The 20,846-nt window shown below is 36.8% G+C and overlaps 1 long non-coding RNA gene across 1 annotated transcript in view; it reads left to right on the forward strand.

The window, feature by feature from the left end:
* Nucleotides 1-20,846, forward strand: part of LOC147994763 (uncharacterized) — a 158,585-nt gene that overhangs the window by 70,056 nt on the left and 67,683 nt on the right. The window contains exon 3 of the long non-coding RNA XR_015687212.1: nt 10,900-10,979. This is a non-coding gene — a long non-coding RNA (uncharacterized LOC147994763). The remainder of the gene's footprint in view (nt 1-10,899; nt 10,980-20,846) is intronic.

Here is a 20,846-nt window from a genome sequence, read left to right on the forward strand (position 1 = left end):
ACAAAAGGAAATATATAAACAATCCACAAAACCGGGAGCTGTTTCTTTGAGAAAATCAACAGAGAGAAAAGTCCTTTCTTTGCCAGACTAACCAGAGGGCATAGACAGTAACCCAATTAACAAAATCACAAGTGAAAAGGGAGACATAACAATAGAAACCAAAGGAGTCCTCTTTAGTTAATACTGTTTTTCTTCCTATGGGATTGCCATCCCCTTCAGCTCTTCAATCCTTCCTTCCTTAACTCTTCTATAGGGTCCCTGACCTCAGTCTAATGGTTGGCTGTAAATGTATGCATCTTAGCCAGCTGCTGCTAAGGCCCCCTCATAGGATAGCAGTGCCAAGTACCTGCATGCAAGCACAACATGGCATCAGTAATAGATCCTGTCTATGGGATGGGTCCCAAACTTGGCCAGTCATTGGGTGTCCTTTCCTTCATTTCCTGCTTCACATTTGTTCCTGAATTTCCTTTAAAACAATTCCAGGAACAATTCTTGGACAAACATTTTGATTACTGGTGGGTGGCCCCATCCCTCTACTGGGGACATTGTCTTCAGGTTCTGTCTCCCCACTGTTGGGCATTTCAGCTAGAGTCATCTCAACTGAGTCCTGGAAGCCTCTTACACCCCAGGTCTCTGGGACTTTTTGGAGGTTCCCTAATCCCATACCTGTAGCTTCTTATTCCCTTTCATTCTCTTGCTTCTCTGGGGTTTTATTCTTTCTCAACTCCCCCATACCTGATTCTGCCTCCCATTTAGCTTCCTCCTTCCCTCTCCCATCCATAACCTTCCCTTGCTCTGCCATACATGATTATTTTGTTCTCTATTGTATGTGAGACTGCAGTATCCTCACTTGAGCCTTCCTTCTTGTTAAACTTAAAACATTCTGTGAATTGAATCAAGAGTATTCTGTACATTTTGGCTAAAATCCACTTCTCAGTGAACACATACCATGCATATTCTTTTGGGTCTAGGTTACCTCGCTCACGATGATGTTTTCTGGTTTCATTCGCTTGCCTGCACAATTCAGGAAATGATCATTTTGAAAGCTGAAGATTATTCCATTATGTAAATTAACCACATTTTCTGTATCTGTTCTTCATTTGAGGGGCATCTAGGCTTTTTCTAGCTTCTGGAAATTATGAATAAGGCTGTTATGAACATGACAGAGTACGTGTCACAGTGGCATAGTGGAGTATCTTTTGGGTATATGTCTAAGAGTGGGATAGCTGGGTTTTTAGGTAGAACTATTTCCAATTTTTCTGAGAACTCACCAGATTGATTTCCATGGTGGATGTATCAGTTTGTAATGCTACCAGCAATGGAGGAGTGTCCTTCCTTTGCCACATTCTGGCCAGCATATACTATCACTTGTGTCTTTTACCTTAGCCAATCTGACTGGCACACAGTGGACTCTTAGGGTCCTTTTGATTTGCGTTTCTCTAATAACTAAGGATGCTAAACAGTTCTTTATGGACTTCTCAGCCATTTGAGATTTCTCTGTTAATAATTCTTTGTTTAGTCCTGTACCTCATTTTTATATTGTGTAATTTGGTTTTTGTTTGTTTTTTTTTTTTTTTTTTTTGGAATATAACTTCTTGAGTTGTATGTATTGTTTGGATATTTGACCTCTATTTGATGGAGGTTTAGTGAACTTTTTCCCTATCTGTAGGTTGCTCTTTTGTCTTATTGACACAGTCATTTGCCTTATAGAAGCTTTTCTATTTTGTGATGTCTCATTTGTCAATTGTTAATTGTAGAACCTGAGCCATTGGTATTCTGTTCTGGAAAATTTCCTCTGTGTTTGCGAACATATTCAAGGCTCTTCCCCACTTTCTCCTCTGTTAGATTCAGTTCTGGTATCTTGTTAATCACAGCAGATTCTTCATCCCCAGCTAACCAAACCCACAGAATCTTCACTATCAAATTAGCAACAGCCCTATTAAGAGTCTTTAATCTTTCCTCTGAAATTTTACAAACCAGGCCTCCATTTTCTGCACTGTTCTCAACATTATCTTCTGAGCTCTCACAGAACATCCCATAGAGCTCCTAACATCCTAATGGTACATCTAGTTCAAAGTTCCAAAGTCCTTCCACAGTCCTCCCCAAAACATAGTCAGGTTTTCACAGGAATACATTAACCCTGGTACCAATTTGTTTTAGTCAGGGTTTCTATTCCTGCAAAAAACATCATGACCAAGAAGCAAGTTGGGGAGGAAAGGGTTTATTCACCTTGCACTTCCACATTGCTGTTTATCACCACAGGAAGTAAGGACTGGAAATCAAGCAGGTCAGGAAGCAGGAGCTGATGCAGAGGCTATGAAGGAATTCTGCTTACTGGCTTGCTTCTCCTGGCTTGCTCAGCTTGCTTTCTTATAGAAGCCAAGACTACCAGCCCCCAGGGATGGTACCACCCACAGGAGGCCCTACCTCCTTGATCAATAATTGACAAATGCCTTATAGCTGGATCTCATGGAGGCATTTTCTCAAGCGAGGCTCCTGTCTCTGTGATAACTCTAGCTTGTGTCAAGTTGACGCACAAAACCTGCCAGTACACATGCTCTTGAATAGGTGGGAATAACATAGGCATATTGGCAAAGCTATCAAAAGAAATCTATATATTCAATGCAATTCCCATAAAAATTTCAACATAATTCTTTACTGAGCTTGAAAGAATAATACTCAATCTCATTTAGAAAAACAAATACCTGGAATAATTAAAACAATTCTATACCATAAAATATCTTCTGGAGTTTTCAGCATCCCTACTTTCAATCTGTCCTACAGAGTAATAGTAAAATGGCAAGTTATTGGCATAAACATAGACAGGTTGATTAATGGAATCTAATTGAATACCCAGGGAAAAAAACATATACCTGTGGATACCTGATGTTGATAAACAAGCCAAAATTATACAATGGGAAAAGAGAAAGCAAACATCTTCAACAAAGGTGCTCACGTATCTGGATGCTTGCATGTAGAAGGATGCAAATAGATCCATATTTATCACCTTATATAATGCTGAAGTTCAAGTGGATCAAAATCTCAACATAAAACCCTCTTTCTGATAGGAAATCCGAAAGAAGAAAAGTGGGGAAGGCCTTGAATGCATTGGCACAGGAGACAATTTCCTGAAGGGAAAACCAACAGCTTAGACACTAAGATAATTTGACATGAGGGGCAACCAATGGCTGGCCAGCTTAAAGCACATTCCATGAAAGGGATCCCACCTGTGACACTATTGTAGATATTCTCCTTTACTTGAAGACATTAACCTAACATAAATGTCATCGGAGAGGCGTCAGTCAACAACTGATGGAAACTGATGCAGAGACCCACAGCCAAACATTATGTAGAGCTTAGAGACTCCTATGCAGGAGGAGGAGGAAGGATTGAAGGAGTCAGAGGTTCCAAGGACATCACAAGAGAGTCTCCAGAGTCAACTAACCTGCGTCACAAAGTGCTCATAGAGACAGAACTGCCAACCAGAGAGCATGAATGGGATGGACCTGTGCCCTCTGCACATATGTAAAAGTTGTACACATGTCTTCATGTGGCAGTCCTAAAGTGGGAGAAGGAAGTGTCTCTGATTCTGTTGCCTGACTTTGGATAACATTCCCTTAACTGGACTGCCTGTCTAGCCTCAATAGAAGATGTGCCTGACCGTACTGCAACTTTACATGCCTGGGTTGGATGATATCCGTTTGGGACACCTCCTTTTCTGAGGAGGAGAGATGGAGAGTTGAGTATGGGGAGATGAGGAGAGAGGTGGAGGTATAATTGGATATAAACTGAATAAATAACTTAATAAACGTATTTAATTATAGCTCAAGTTTATAAGTATTTTGCTGACCTTGGCTTTGGGCCTGAGATTAATTCAAATATTGGTGAAAATAGAAAAATGGTGTGCAGTAGAGAAAAAAAACAAGACCCAAGTTTCTCAGAATGGCCTGTGGAACCCCCAGTGTCTCTCACTGAGGGATATGCATTATACACACATAGCACCAGCCCTCAAATGCCTATCATCTCTTTTTTTAAATATTTCTTCATTTTTAGGTTTATCATATAATTGCATAATGCCCCTTCTCTTTACTCCCCTCAAAGACTCCTCTATACCTCTTCATTCTCTTTCCCAATTCATTGCCTCTCTTTTCATTAATTGTTACATATGTCACACATATCATTGTGGATGAATAGATGAAAAAGATTATGAGACAGAGCAGAACAGGTGGTTTACTGTGAGATTGTACCTTCTTGGAGTGCTAGAAAATACACCAATAAACTAGTACCACCATAACTAGCCCTCATCTTTTAAATTACCCTCAAACTTTTGACGCCGACATAGTTGAAAGGAAATATTCAAGAAGTGTTTTTCTCAAATTCCCATTGTTGATGAAAACACTGATATTAAAGTTTGAATAGCACTGTATATCAGTCAAGAAAAACTGAAGAAAATCTATACATTTTTAATATGAATAAGGAGAAAGTTACAAGCCATGCTGTGGAGTGTGAGGTGACAGTTTCTCAACTTCTGGAAGATGAGGAAATAAAGACTGGTAGAAACCAGGAATTCAAATATAACCACAGAATACCCACAAATTGACTACTTCTGATAGGACATGGACTTCCATTGTCTAATGTTTGTAGTCTCAGAAACTCACTTCACATTTTGGGAAACAGGTACTCAAACTTTGTGGCTGTGGTGGACATTTTGGAGTCAAATTACTTAGGCAACAGTTTCATTTCTAGGTATAAACTCAAAAGTATTAAACTATCTTAAAGATTTATTTGTGCACCCATGTTCATAGAAGCATTGTAATCAATAGCAAAAATCTAGCAATTGCCCAAATGGCCATGAATTTATGAATTGATACACATTGGAATATTATTATCCTCCAAAAGAAGCAGGTTCTGATATGTGATCAAGCATTGGTGAACTTCGGAATGTTATTTCAAAATGAAATAAACCAGATACAAAATGGAAAGTGCCTTATGATTTTAATAATAGACTTAATTGAATTGTGTAGTTAAAAACTCAATAGAGGACAAATTTTTCAACAGACTTGTCAAAGAGAAGAATGTAGGAATATTGATTAATATCTGTGTTATATATAATTAAATTATGATGAGGTGGTAATTGCAATATTACAGGTTAGAAATGTTAAATTCTCCTTCATCATGATGGAGAGTGATCATATCCAAAAGGTTGTTAATATATTGACACACTAGAAATAATTTGTTGGTAATATGGAGAGATTGCTCATTGAGTAAAGCACTCCCTGTTCATCTCTGAACTTGGAATGGCTTACAACTGTCAGTAACTATGGTTCCCTTACATCCAGAGCATTTTTCTGGAATGCAGGCAAAACCAACTAGGACACATAATTTGGAAATGAATCTATCTTTTAATAAAACCTTTTGGTATAAGTATAATTGAGCAGGTCCTGAATTATATTGAACTGGTTCCTATTTATCTATTAAGAGGACAGACTATCCGTCGTTATTTGGATATGTACAAGAATATTTCTGAATATAGTAGTTAAACATTTTCTTAATTTTCTTAAATAGGCATGGAGATATCATTCTGTGGTAAAGCAATTTTCTTTTAAATGCCATAGAGACAGGGACAGTGTTTTCATTTCTTATTTTACTTAGTAGCTAACACAGCCTGCCTGTAATTGCTGCTCAGTCGCTGTATTCTCCAATGCCCTTAATCTATATTGGCCTTCAGTTCCATGTATGTGATATACAAGGTTAATGGCTGTCAGCAGCCCTACACTGCACAATGTTATCTTTGAAAGTAGCTCTATTGTGTAACAATTCAATGAAGCTGCTATTTTAGAAGGACAGTGCAGTTTTCCATTTCTTCTGCAAGAAGATGAAAACATTTCTATAAAAAAAATTGTGCAGCAATTTCTTGTGAGCACCTAAAGAATTTAAGGCAGCATTCCACGTTTCCCTCATTTATTTATTTATTTATAATCATAATGCTTTTTTCCGCCAGCTGCACACTATTTTTCCCTGACACCGAATCAGAAATTCAAATTCGGGCAGAACAAAAGCCTTCGAGTAAGAGGGTAAAGCAACCTAAGTGGATTTACCTATTGCTCTCCAATGCAGGAGACTTTGTATTTTTAAAAATGGTGAGAAAATGCCCTTTCAGTTTATCTTTGAAGTTGAACTACAAGCTTTCTTATGTGTCTTTTAAATTGAATGTTTAGAGACAATTTTCTTTGAAGCTCTGAAAGCTACAGGCCCGCAGAGCTGGCAAAGAACATTGCGTGTCTACGAGGAACACACTGATGGCTATCATGGGGAATTAAAAAAAAAAAAACCTTGGCTTGGCTTCTGCCCATGTTCCCCTCATTGTCCAGAGCTTTCTCTGCCTTCCTCAAGCTTTCTGTCATTCTCCTGACCATTTTATCCTCTGCTTGCTAGAGATTTTCTGTGTTCTCACAATCCCATAATGTTCTTGTACTTCTTTTCAATCCTCCTTTCCCCCATCTAAAATATTCATGAAGGCAATATTGTTTAAGTGTGAAAATTTATCTTTATTTTAAAAACACCTTCAGTTTACAGAGCAACTCCCGACTAGTAAGACTGATCCACAGACACTCCTCAGCTCCTGTATAGCAAAAAAATATCTCTGCTGCACACGGGTTTGATGAGCGTGTCTCAGGATTTCCTAGACGCAACACACAGCCCAACATTGAGGCATATGCACTGCACAGACGAAGATGAAGACGTACCATTCCTCAAGGCCGAAGTTCTTGAGATTTAGGGCAGAAGTTTGAGGTCAGACTGCTTGTCCTGTGTGCATCTTCTACACTGTGCCCTGATGATTTTCCCAAGTCCATTTAATGCTGCTGATTATTGTTCATAGATCAAATTGTATTATATTATATTTTAGCCCCCTAGGTTTACTCTTGTTTATTTGGTTGTATAATATTCTATTATTCTTTTATTATTTTTAATTATTGAAAGCTGTAAGTATAGATTAACTTTAGTATGTATTTATTTCACATAATGAGCTTTATTAGAATTTCATGTAAGTATATCATGTTTTTAAATTAAGCCTTTCATTTCCTTTCCTGTCTTCTTATGTGCTTTTTTTTTTTTTTGCGCTTCACATATGCTGTGCTGTTCTGCATTCATTCCAACCACTATTTCGTTTTATTTTTAGTTGAGATTCCAAGTGTGACAAACAAACTAAACCCCTGATGCTTCCTTTCTGAGCCTGGCTTACTTTGATTAACCTGATGGTACCATTTTTAATCCATTTTCTGAAAATGACATGTTTGTTCTTTTTAACGACTCAACACTCCACTGTGAATTGCACCATTTTCAAATGATGCATCTTTGGTTGATGAAGATCTTGGCTAACTTCGTTCTTTGCTTTGTGAATAATGCCTCAGCAAATATGTACATGCAGTTACCTCTGTTGCATGCTGACTTGGGTTCCTCTAGGAATAGGCGTAGGAATACTGTTTCTCAATTATAAGGTCAGGGTGCTTTATATATTTCATAAAGTTGTGAATTGTTGTCCATCATGATGGCTGCAGTATTTTTATTAAAACCAGTACTACACCCCTTTTCTTTACCCCTGATCTCTATCAATAATGGATACGTAACCACTATGAATAAAAATACATACAAAGAAGTGCAGACTGACAGGAGCCAGATGTACATCTCTCCTGAGAGACACAGCCAGAATACAGCAAATACAGAGGCGAATGCCAGCAGCAAACCACTGAACTGAAAATAGGACCCCCGTTGAAGGAATCAGAGGAAGAACTGGAAGAGCTTGAAGGGGCTCGAGACCCCATATGTACAACAATGCCAAGCAACCAGAGCTTCCAGGGACTAAGCCACTACCTAAAGACTATACATGGACCGACCCTGGACTCTGACCTCATAGGTAGCAATGAATATCCTAGTAAGAGCACCAGTGGAAGGGGAAGCCCTGGGTCCTGCTAAGACTGAACCCCCAGTGAACTAGACTGTTTGGGGGAGGGCGGCAATGGGGGGAGGGTTGGGAGGGGAACACCCATAAGGAAGGGGAGGGGGGAGGGGGATGTTTGCCCGGAAACCAGGAAAGGGAGTAACACTCGAAATGTATATAAGAAATACTCAAGTTAATAAAAAAAATAAAAAGATCTATTAATAAGGAAAAAATACATACAAACAAAAGTCAATGAAATGATTTAAAAATTTATAAACATATCTAAATTGCAAAAGTTTATCCAACATATGCAATCTGATAATGTTATGAACTTTGATAACACCTCATAATAAAAGCATTGAAGAAAACTAAAAAGAAGAAACATATTTCTATACAATAAAAGCTATGACAAGCCCCCACTCAACTTTAAAATAAGGGTGACAACAGCATCTTCAGACCATGACAATGTTACGGAAAGTGTCCTATAACTCACAATTTCTAGCAAAATTCGAATGGCATTCATTCTCCACAGTAATAAAGTCCCTAAATACTAGTTAGATCATAGAGATATCCTAACAACCAAAACAATCTTTTGGAGAAAATGGAGAATGGAAGGTTTCTTAACAGCTCCTTTAGAATTATACTTCAAAGTTTAAAAGTATCATTGTTCTATCCACAAAATAACCATAGAGATAAATGGAACAAACTAAAAAAAATGAACTTGCAAAGCTACAGACTTCCTATCTTCTAACCACACACCAATAATACATGCTGAATAAAACACATGCTTCTAGCCAGATAGCACTCTTTAAACCCCATCACTCAGACAGTAGAGGCAAACAGATACCTGAGTGAGGGGATGATTTGTTCTAGAAAGCAAGTTCCAGGATCGCCAGGACAACACAGAGAAACCCTGTCAGCAAAACAAAACAAAACAAAACAAAACAAAAACAAAAAACAACAATGGCAACTTAAAGAAGCATCTTCTTCATCATGTGGTGTGTAGAAAATAGACATCTCCTGAGAACAATCAGCCTAAACCCTGCACCTCATCCTGAAAGAGAAATTTACTTGACATTGATTGAGTGCCTTTGTTTATGATCTGAAACCCCAAAACCACAACAATAAAAGTGTTTCATATGTCCTTCAAATGAGTCACAGCTTACATTTCGACTTATTTTTGCATTTGTGTTTCAAATTCTACTTTGACAAATGAGAAATTAAAAACAGCGACTGTTATATATTAATGTTCAAAATAGACATATTTATTCTGTGTGTTGGGGTAGGGTGCTGTGTGCATGCATGTTATAATTCTCATGTGGAGCTAATGGAACAATTATCTATAGTGTTTTCTCTCTTTCCTCCCTTTTACCATGTTCATTCCAAGGATCAATATCAGGCAGTTTGGCAATAAGTTCATTTACCCATTTAATCATCAAACTGTTCTGTTAAGGCTTTCAGAATCTATGTGTTTAAATCATCTGTCCATTTATTAGTAGCCTCATATATTTTTATCCAATTTCTTAGCTTTTTACTTCTTTATTGATTCTATGTAATAATCTTTAATCACCCAAATATCCAGAAAGGTTTTATTCTTTCCTTCACAATGTTTTCTTTCCCCTCTGTTACTTGTTTCTTTGCTATTCAGAAATGCTATTCTATTACAATTCATTTTCTCACATCTTTCTAGTATTGCCTGACCAATAGTGAGTTGTTGGAATGAGTCTGCCGGTAGTTTAGGCCATTTGAATACTTGCTCTCAAACTTGATGCTGGTAAGGAAATGTGGCATTGCTGGAAGACAGATGTCTCTGAGGGCAGATCTGATGTTTCAAAATTCAAAGGCCATTCAGAGAGCAGCTTTCTGTCTCTGCTTCCTGTTTGTGACTCACAGTGTGATTCCCTCAGCTAGTGGCTTCAGTTGTCATGCTTCTCAGTGACATTTCTCTGTGTTAATGACAATGGCCTGTTACCTCCTGGAAGCATATGCCCAAATAAACACTCCCTTCTCTAAATTTTCTTGGTTATTGTATCAGAATAATAGAAAGGAAATTCTTACAGTATTTAAGTGTTATTGAAAAAAATATTACTTGTACTTTCTAATAGACTCAAACACTTAAGGGAATTTAGAGCAGATCTAGTTGTGCCCCACTCTAACCAAAACCAAGAGATTCTAAAAGTTTTGTCATATAACTCTCAATATTACCCAATAATTCACAACATAATCATGTTTTGGGGAAAGGACCAAATTTTGATTCAATTTCTGGAATCTCCGTAGACATTTCTTATTTTCAAAATGAGCAAAAAATCATATTTTTGAGCATTTATTCAATTCTTGTAACACAGAGTAATCTAGAGTGGAGAGTGTTGTTTTTTCTAGCATATTTTTAAAAACCTAAATTAGGAATATCAGAGTCTATATGCTATATAGAATACATATCATACTCACTTATTTTTTATGAACTGCACGATTTTTGAGTTGGTATTTATTTTACCCATATTTTAGATTAATGCCTGAAATTTATATTTGATAGGACCAAATGATTGGCTGGTTTAAACCTTATTTCTTTTTTGTTGTTATTGTCTTTTTGTTGTTGCTGTTTTGTTTTTATTGGATTTTTATTTACATTTCAAATGTTACCTTATTTCTACATAGAAACTGTCAACCCTCCTTCTTAATGGCATCTCTACCATATATGCATCTGTGGATATTGTCTGCTGGTAGCCAATGTGCTTTACTTATAGTTTTAAGAAACAGGTGTCACCTTGACGATAACCAGTAAGTGTCTTCTTTCTTTGTTCCGTGTACTATGAGAAGCTATTTAATACTTCACACTGCTGTCTCGGTTGCTTTGAGAAGACCCAGATGGATTTAATAAACAGTTTTTCATTGTATTAAATAGGATTGTCAAGCCTCGGAGCACAATTCATTTTTCCTAAAGAACCAATTTTGTTTTGCAGTAATGAATGGAGAGACTATCCCCTAAACAACTGCAAACATCTTTTGTCTGCCAAATTGGGGACCAAGGGATTCATCTTTGGTTTGTATTCTATTCTATTTCCTTTCTTTCCTCTATCTGTAAATATAGCAATTTATAAATCTGAAGACAGTAGCAACTCCTGAAGAAATGTGTTTTATCGCAATTATTTTTAGCACAAAGAGCAAGTGGTTTGATAATATGCATTCATCTGGACTTATGGGTCAATTTATTCTACAAAATAAATAATAAGTAGGTTAATGAAAGGCACTAGAGCCTGAACGTTTCAATTTACATATTTACACTGAGACTCTATAATTGTGTTCTACTTAGCTTTTTAAAAGAATGCTTTTCGAATGCAATGTTGCAAAGTCCAGGGAACACTCCAGATTTTCGTTAATTTTAGCAACACACACACACACAAGCATCACATACCACACGTATGATATATATGGTGTGTATGCACAGTATATGAGTACACACATTATATAAACATATAGTACACCAACATATATAAAATTTCAATGGAAGCTAAGAAACAAAAGTATTCAAAATGACTTCTAAATCTAATTTTAGCTAGAGTAAAAAATGTTCTTATCTCAGGGCAGAGGCGAAATACTTTCTTGTATACTTTGCTTAAACTAATGAATAATGAAATGGATTAAAATACAAAAATGTACGAAATCACTATTTATAAAACTTGGGCTGAATGACTGAGATGAGAGTACAGTTGTGTGGATTATAGCACCCATTTTATTGGGAATACTCCTGTAGCTAAAGCATGCTTTTATGTGTGCTCAGAGAGAAAATGATTTAAAGACACTACTGATATTTAACCTTGGGTGGTATTGCAAAACAGCCACAAGACAGAAAAACTTATTTGTTTCATTTACTTATCGAGTAAATATATTTAAGTTGCCTAAATTCTGACAAGATGTCAATTCTCCTAGCAGTGGAGGATTTATCTAAAGCTTTCTTCATGTGTCACAGATCTTGACCATTTCCTAATTGTATGTTAACACTCATCGTTTTAAACACGTCGAAAGCTATACATGCCATAGAGATCCTGATTCTGCCTTTGGAATCATTTGTTCTATTTTCTTGTTAAGTCAAATATACACTGCATTTTATAGAACTTTGAGGTTTAGAGAAAAAAATAGTAGAAAGAAAATATCTTGAGACACACTACTGATGTAGTAGTTAGGTTTGAGGGAAAGACTGTGTCAGTCCATACAGACAGCTAATCTTTTAGCAACTGCACATCCTAAACTCATGAATTAATTTCTATTAAGAGTTATTGCTACACTTTCAGTAACATGAAAAGGGAGAACTGTATTCTATGAATTCCAGAGAGTTTCAATAGTTTTATTGACAATGCACACAGGATTTCACTTCAGTATGGGCTAAAAAATTAATGTTTCAAAATATCAACTTCGGAAGATAGATTTTTGTAGATTATCAATGACTTACCTGTATTCCACACTTATCACTGCAGATATCTCTAAGCGATATTTATGCCATCTTCCTGTGGATGTTAGAATTTTAAAGTTTCACAATGTAAAGCTTTTTTATTGGTTTCACCCTTTCCTTGAAAAAAGTACTATCCAGACGCAAGGAGGGGGTTTGGTTAAACTCTGTAAAAAAAGCAAACAAAATAATCAACACTTTTGTAAAAATCTGTGAGCAATGTTTAAACTTATCCCTCCAAATCCCATAATCATAATATGCCGGTGACACCTTAGTGTTTAGGGGCAGGTGTCACTCTTCCTGAGGACCTGAGGTAGGATGCCAGCATGAAAGTACGATCACTCATGTGTCTCTCTATACTTACCTATGTCCCTTTTCTAGAAAGATGTATTTGTCACTTACCCACATTTTTTATTCTATATAACACGTTCTACTGATCACAGCTTAATTGTCATTGAATTAGAAACTGATAACTTGATAACAGCCAATATATACCATACGTTTTATTCCTCATTTGGTATGTGTACACCAGGATGGACTTGTCATTTTCCATCATTTACTTACCAAGTTCATGATTCATACTCTAAATGCTGAGTAATGGTCCATTGTGTAAATGTACCACATTTCCTTTTCTATTTATGTTTTGAGGCCGTCTTGGTTGCTTTTAGTTTCTGGTCATCATGAAGAGAGCAGTGATGAATATGGTTGTGCACATGGCCTTATAGTAGGATGGACTGTTCTTGGGGTATATGTCCAAAAGTGGCATACGTGAATATTGAGGTCTATAGGTTCCCAACTTTCTCGGAAACCACCATAATAATTTCCGGAGTTACTGTAAAAATGTACAGTCTCACCAGCAAGGAACAAGTGTTCCCATTACTTTATATCTTCACCAGCATGAATGTCACGTGTGTTATTGGTCCATACCATTCAGACAGATGGACAATGAAAAACCAAAGTAGTTTTATTTGCATTTCCCTGATTATTAAGGATGCTAAACATTTATGTAAATACATCTAAAACATTTGAGTTTCTTCGTTTGAGAATTCTGTAGTGCAATTTTAATTGGGCTAATTTTATTAGTATCTAAAGTTTCAGTTCTTTTTATATTTTATATATTGGTCCTATTTAAAAGCAGGTGTCCACATGTGTGTGGATTTAAGGCTGAGTCTTCATTTCAATTTTATTGATCAGTGTGTTTATATGTTTGCCAATACCATGCTGTTTTGATTACTATAGCTCTGTTGTTCAATTTCTTTTCAGCAATGGTAATATCTCCTGCAGTTCTTTTATTTTTCAAGATTGATTTAGTAAGTTCTCTCTCTCTCTCTCTCTCTCTCTCTCTCTCTCTCTCTCTCTGTGTGTGTGTGTGTGTGTGTGTGTGTGTGTGTGTGTGTATTTCCCTATAAAGCTGATAACTTTCCTTTAATGATAAATGCAGTATTGGTTGGAATTTGATGAGGATTTCATTGTATCTGTAGATTGCTTTTGGTAGAATGGCATTAGTTTCTATGTTAATCCTACTGATCAATCTTCCCAAATTTTAGTATCTCCCTCAATTTCTCATTTCAGTGACTTGTTCATGTACTTGATTACAGTTAGCTCAAGTTATTTTATGTAATTTGAATTTTTTGCAAAGGCTGTGTTTCCCTAATTTCTCTCTTAGACTGCTTGGCATTTGTATAAAGGAAGGCTACTGTGATTTTAGTTCATTAGGAAGCCAGCTACAGGACTAAAAGTGCCTATCCACATTAGAAATAGCTAGGTGGAGTTTTAGAGTCACTTATATTTATATGATCATATCATCTGAAATTATGCCGAAAGTGAGAGTCCCTGGAAAACTTAGTCCTAAATAGGATGTCGCTATAAAATTCCTCCTTTTATCAGTAGGAGTATCTGGTGCAAGAAGAGTTAAGAGGATTGTAAAGTCAGAGGGGTGGAGGGCAGCAAAATAATAAATAAATAAATAAATAAATAAATAAATAAATAAATAAATAAATAAACAAACAAACATCTAAATCAATAGGATTGAGATATATATGAAGTCATAGAGACTGAGGCAGCATTCCCAGGGCATGCAATTTAGTTTGTTCCAAGGAAGTCTTGCTGGAGAAACAGATTACTCTTTATTTTTAATTTTTTCTTTTCTTTTATTGGATATTTTCTTTATTTACATTTCAAATGTTATCCCTTTTCCAGGTTTACCCTCCAGAAACTCCTATTCCATCCCTCCTCCCTCTGCTTATATGAGGGTGTTCCCTCACCCACCCACCCAGGCCCTCCTGCTTCCCTGCCCTGTCATTCCCCTACACTGAGGCATCAAGCCTTGGCAGAACCAAGGGCCTCTCCTCCCATTGATGCCTGACAAGACCATCCTCTGCTACATATGCAGCTGGAACTGTATGTACTCTTTGGTGTTTTAGTCCCTGGGAGCTCTGGGTGGTGGTGGGGGATATATGCTGGTTGATATTGTCGTTCTTCTTATGGGGTTGCAGGCTCTGGCAGAGCCTTTCAGGAGACAGCTATATCAGACACCTGTCAGAATTTACTTCTCGGCATCCAAATAGGGTCTGGGTTTGGTGACTATATGGACTAGATCCCCAGGTACAGCAGTTTCTGAATGGCCTTTTCTTTAGTCTCTGCTACATGTTTTATCTCTTTGTTTCCTCCTGTGAGTATTTTGTTCCTCCTTCTAAGAAGGACTGAAGCATCCACATGCTGGTCTTCCTTCTTCTTGAGCTTCATGTGGTCTGTGAATTATATCTTGGGTATTTTGAGATTTTGGGCTAATATCCACTTATCAGTGAGTGCAAACCATATGTGTTCTTTGTGATTGGTTACCTCACTCAGGATAATATTTTCTAGTTCCATCCATTTGCCTAAAAATTTTAAGAAGTCATTTTAATAGTTGAGTAATACTCCGTTATGTAAGTGTACCACATTTTCTGTATTCATTACTCCATTGAAGGACATCTGGGTTCTTTCAAGTTTCTGACTGTTATAAATAAGGCTTCTATGGACATAATGGAGCATGTGTATTTGTTATGTGCTGGAGTATCTTTGGGTATATGTCCAGGAGGGATCCAGGGACTAAGAAACCCCAATACAGCTATTGGCACTGGTTCCTTCCAGTTTGAACCTGCAACCGGAGCAAACCTGGGGTGCTGGCTCTACACCCACTCCTACAACACCCAGTGGGAACCCGACTCCCCAGTGCTCTGAAATGCCCAGGATCCCAGGAGAGGCCACAACATCTGCCCCAACACCCAGAGTAACTGGGTCTCTCAGGATCCAGGGATGTAGGAATCCCCATTCAGTCAGTAGCGTGGGTTCCTTCTGGTCTAACCCTGTGCCCTGAGCAGACCTTGGACACTGGCTTCCAACCCAGTCCCACAATACCCAGAGGAGGAAGCTCTCGACTCCCAGGGACTCTGAAAGGTCCAGGGTCAGAGGATTACAGGATCACAGTATCACAGAGGAGGCTTGACTCTCGACTCTCAGGAGGTTTCAAACACCCAGGAGTACTGCAGTTCTGACACACTCAAATCACTGTTGAGGTCACAACATCTTTCCCAACACCTAGTATAACAAGAACCCCACAGGAACCAGGGAAATGCAAACCCCAACAGACAGAGGCACTGGTTCCTTCCAGCTTGCACCTGTGCCCAGAGTAAACCCAGGGCTCTGGGTCCCCACCCACTCCTTCAACACCCAGACAAAGCATGACTCCCAGGAGTTCTGACACAACAGGATCTCTGGAGCTTGGTCACTCTTGGATTTCCAGACCCCAGAAGCAGCTTAACTCTTAGGAGCTTTGCCACACCCAGGATCTCAGGATTACTGGATCTCAGAATCACAGGATCCTTGAGACAGCTGGATTCTGGCGAGTTCTGACACAATCATGATCCCAAGAAGGACAGGCTTCAGTCAGAGACAGCAAGCACAGATAGAGCAAGACATAACTAGATATGGAAAGACAAGCTAAAGAACAGAAACAGCAGAAACTAAAGCTGCTTGGTGTCATCAGAATCCAGTTCTCCCACTACAGCACGTCCTGGATAAGCCATCGCACTGGAAAAGCAAGATTCAGACTTCAAATCACATCTCATGTTGATGATAGAGGACTTTAGGAAGGACTTAAATAACTCCCTTAAAGAAATACAGGCGAACACAGGTAAACGGGTAAAAGCCCTTAAAGAGGAAATACAAACATCCTTTCAAGAATTACAGAAAAACACAAACAGGTGAAGGAATTGAACAAAGCCATCTAGGATTTAAAATAAAAACAGAAACAATTAAGAAATCACCAAGGAAGACAACCCTGGCAATAGAAAACCAAAGAAAGAGATCAGGAGTCATAGATGCAAGCATCACCAACAGAATACAAGAGATAGAAGAGAGAATCTCGGGAGCAGAAGATACCACAGAAAACATGACTCGACAGTCAAAGAAAATGAAAATGAAAAAATATCCTAGCCCAAAATATCCAGGAAATCTACGACACAATGAGAAGATCTAACCTAAAGGTAATAGGTATAGAAGAGAATGAAGATTCTCAACTTAAAGGGCCACTAAATATCTTCAATAAAATTATAGAAGAAAACTTCCCTAACTTAAAGAAAGATTCCCATGAACGTACAAGAGGCCTATAGAACTCCAAATAGACTGGACCAGAAAAGAAACTTCTTCTGTCACATAATAATCAAAAGACCAAATGTATAACAAAGAAAGAATATTAAAAGCTGTAAGGGAAAAAGATCAGTAACATATAAAGACAGACCTATCAGAATTACACCAGACATTTCACCAGAGACTCTAAAACAGATTACTCTTATTGGAAGGCTTTATGCCAAAAGTAGATGGCTAAAGTAAATGAACTCAGTAGCATCTTTAATGGTTCCTTATCCCATAAGAGCATGCCAGGGCTTCCCTTTTTTATTCATGTTTAAAACAATAACTCTTAATTTTTGTTGAATATTATATATACTCAATTTAAATGCAAATATATTTGTTTGTATCCTTTTACCCTGATGCTCCTTGGCATTAAATTTACTTGTTTTATGAAACTACTGTCTGTCCAAACAAGTGGGTCTCTATGTCTGTTTCTGTTTTTTTTTCACCTTTGTCTTATTTTTTCATTCTGTTTGTTTGTGTACTATTCAGATATGTTAGTTTTAGTTTCTTTGTTTTTAGATTATTTTTATTTGTATTTTTTCTCGAACCAACATAATGGGATGATTTTCCCCTCCTTTCTAAATTAATAATTCTATCCATTTACACCTCAAATGATACCTCATCTCCTGGTTACCCCTCCAAAACCCCCAATCCCACATCTGCCCTCTCCCCCTCTCCTTTTCTTCTATGAGGGTGCTTCCCCACCCACCTACCTTCTCTTGCCCAACTGTTCCAGCATCCCCCTGAGCTGGATAATCAAATCTCCACGGGCCCAATGGTCTCCCATTCCACTGATGTCAAACAAGGTTATCCTTTGCTACATATATATCTGGAGCCATAGTCCACTCCTTCTAAACTCCTTGGTTGGAGGTCTATTTCCTGGGAGCACTGGGTAGTCTTGCCAGCCTACATTGTTCTTCCTATGGAGTTACAATCCCCCTCTGTTCATTGTTCCAGTCCTTCAGTCATTTCTGCTTATTTTATTTACTGTGTTAATATCCCTTAAAAACCTGTTTGCTTTCTATTAAGAGACAAAAGGGAAGATTGGTGGACCTTGGAGAGGTAGGAGAAAAAAATTGTAATATGAGAAAAAAATTGTTATATGAGAAAAAGTATTTCCACTGAAAGGAAAAAATACAGTCTCTCTCTCTCTCTCTCTCTCTCTCTCTCTCTCTCTCTCTCTCTCCCTCTCTCTCTCTCTCTCTCTCTCTCTCTGTCTGTCTGTCTCTCTCTCTCTGTGTATGTGTGTGTGTGATTCTCAGTAATCTTTCTAACTTGTCCTAACCAGTAACATTAACTCAGAGTTAATGATGAGACATTGAATACTATAAAAAATAGAATTAAAATGTCTATTAATATCAGACAAAATTATTTTGGAACAATTTTAGTATAAATAAATTGACTCAATAATGATCAAGTAATTATGACATAAAAATAAATAATTATACTGGTATGACAGCACATAAAATATATGAAATAAAAGTAGAGCCTCAAAAATTAGTATACAAAGCCACAATTAGTATTTGAAATTTGAAATATTTTATCAGTGTTCCTTTTGAATTATCAAAAAACTAATACTAAGCCAATAATACAAAACCCAATGCAAACCAGAATATGTAAGAGAAATGATATCAGTCAAAATTGCATACTTGGGTAAAATGTGATAGAAACCACTATAAATATTTTATAGAGTATTTATTTCATCTGAATACAACTTTGATGAAATGGACAGGTTCATTTTAGTAAATATTTAATGTTATTCTGTAAAATTGTAGACTGCCTGAAATCTACTTTATTGAATATGTTGCATATATAAGTTGAAAGCATCCTAAGAGTAAACTTAGATTATTTAGCCAAATATGTCTATTGAAGATATTAAACAAAAATAATGGCACTTCTATATAAAGCTTTGTAAACAAAGATATAAAAATAGTCCCCTAATTATTTTGAGTCCAATGTTAAATTGATTCTAAAACTATAGAAAAGTATTAGCTGTGAAAATAGACACAGAAATCATGTTTTAATCAATAAAACAAAGGTAATTAAACATTGAAAAATAACTGTTGAATATTTCAATACTTAATGAGGCTTTTCACATAAGACAATTTTGGTTTAACACTTGAATAAATTAGTTCACGATAAAAAATTTCATGACAACTTCATTTTGAATGATAGGAACTTCTCTCTTTGTTTTGCTTGTTACTTCAACATTACTAGGATATTTTGATGAAACCTATAGGACCATATTTCCCAATGCAATACTAAGTCTATGTAAGCCATCATTCTATATTTCTCACGAAAATTGTGTTTGTCAAATTGAAATGTGAAATGTGTTGGGAATGATATTTGAATTGTGCATTCAGTGATATCGTTATATGGGTTTTTTGATATTTTATTTAAATGATCTATACTTCACTCTTTTTCTGATTATAAAATTTAATTTTGAGTAGTAATTAATCAAACATTCTCTTTGTTGAGGTATAAAACTGAGCACAATGTTTCCTGCCATAAATCTCTTGTCCATATGGTAAAGGTACAATATTGGCACTGAAACCTGGTGTCCATCTGGACAGAGATACATTTCCTACATTAGGCGAAACTTTCAAAATCAACCATCTGTTTCTATGCAATTTTCCAAAAACTTGTAAATAAAATGATATGAATATGAAAGAAAAGTGATCACAAAGATAATGGATCATTTACTGGACAAGGCAAAATCTCTTTCAAAAACATGTTTTATATTGTCAAATGGACTTTGTAACTTTGAAAATATAAATGCTACTTACTGTGAGGACAGTAAGAGTGTATGAATACACCATCAAATTCAAAGTCATCAAATTAGTGCTCAATTATCTTTCTTTTAATTAGTCATCCCTCATTTGTACCAACCCAGCTTTTTGTTAACCTAAAGTATCCAGAGTGCTCTCTTTCTCTCTCTCTCTCTCTCTCTCTCTCTCTCTCTCTCTCTCTCTCTCTCTCTCTCTCTCTCTCTCTGTGTGTGTGTGTGTGTGTGTGTGTGTGTGTGTGTATTTCCCTGAGGATTGCTAAGTGCTAGGATAATTTCATAAAGTATGTTGCTCATGATAAATTTACATCATTTAAATGAATGATATTTTCACAAGCAATCATGTGAATTAATATACACTTTGATGTCATCTATTTGTCAGCCCAAATTCTGTGCCTTGTGTCATGTTAGGCAAATCAATATTCTGTCCCTTAATTATATCTTATGTGAAAGAAGACTAGTAATCCCAGCTTCTTGATAGCTGATGAGATTTAATTTATCATGAGAAAGCTCTAATGAGCTGGGCATTAAACAAAGCACTATAGGTTTGTATGCCTTAAAACTACATGAACTAATACTCCACAGTTCTGGAATCTGAAGTTGCAGGATCAAAGCTTTAGCATGGCTGAATTCAAGGGACAAATTATTCCCACATTACAGACGCCTAATTTACCCTTGCTCACATGGCATAAAGAGGGTATGGTATCACTCTAGACCCTTATAAAGACATTGCTACCATTTTGTAGTTTTCACTATATTAACTAACTACATATTAACTATGCAAAATACTGCCATATTAAAAACAGTGTTTCACAGGTGGGGGCATACAGTATGCCAATTGAAGTGTGTTGGGTCATTATTTTTCACGATTGTTTTATTATTGAATATACTTTAAAATACTTGTTACCCATGTAAGCCTTAATGGATCCTGAATGCTAGTAAAGAAAATTTTGTGATTGCTAATTGAATCATGCACACATACGCTTTCATCCAATGATCATGCT

This window comes from Rattus norvegicus, chromosome 4 (genome assembly GCF_021556685.1).
Source record: "Rattus norvegicus strain SHRSP/BbbUtx chromosome 4, alternate assembly SHRSP_T2T, whole genome shotgun sequence".
Lineage (NCBI taxonomy): Eukaryota > Metazoa > Chordata > Mammalia > Rodentia > Muridae > Rattus > Rattus norvegicus.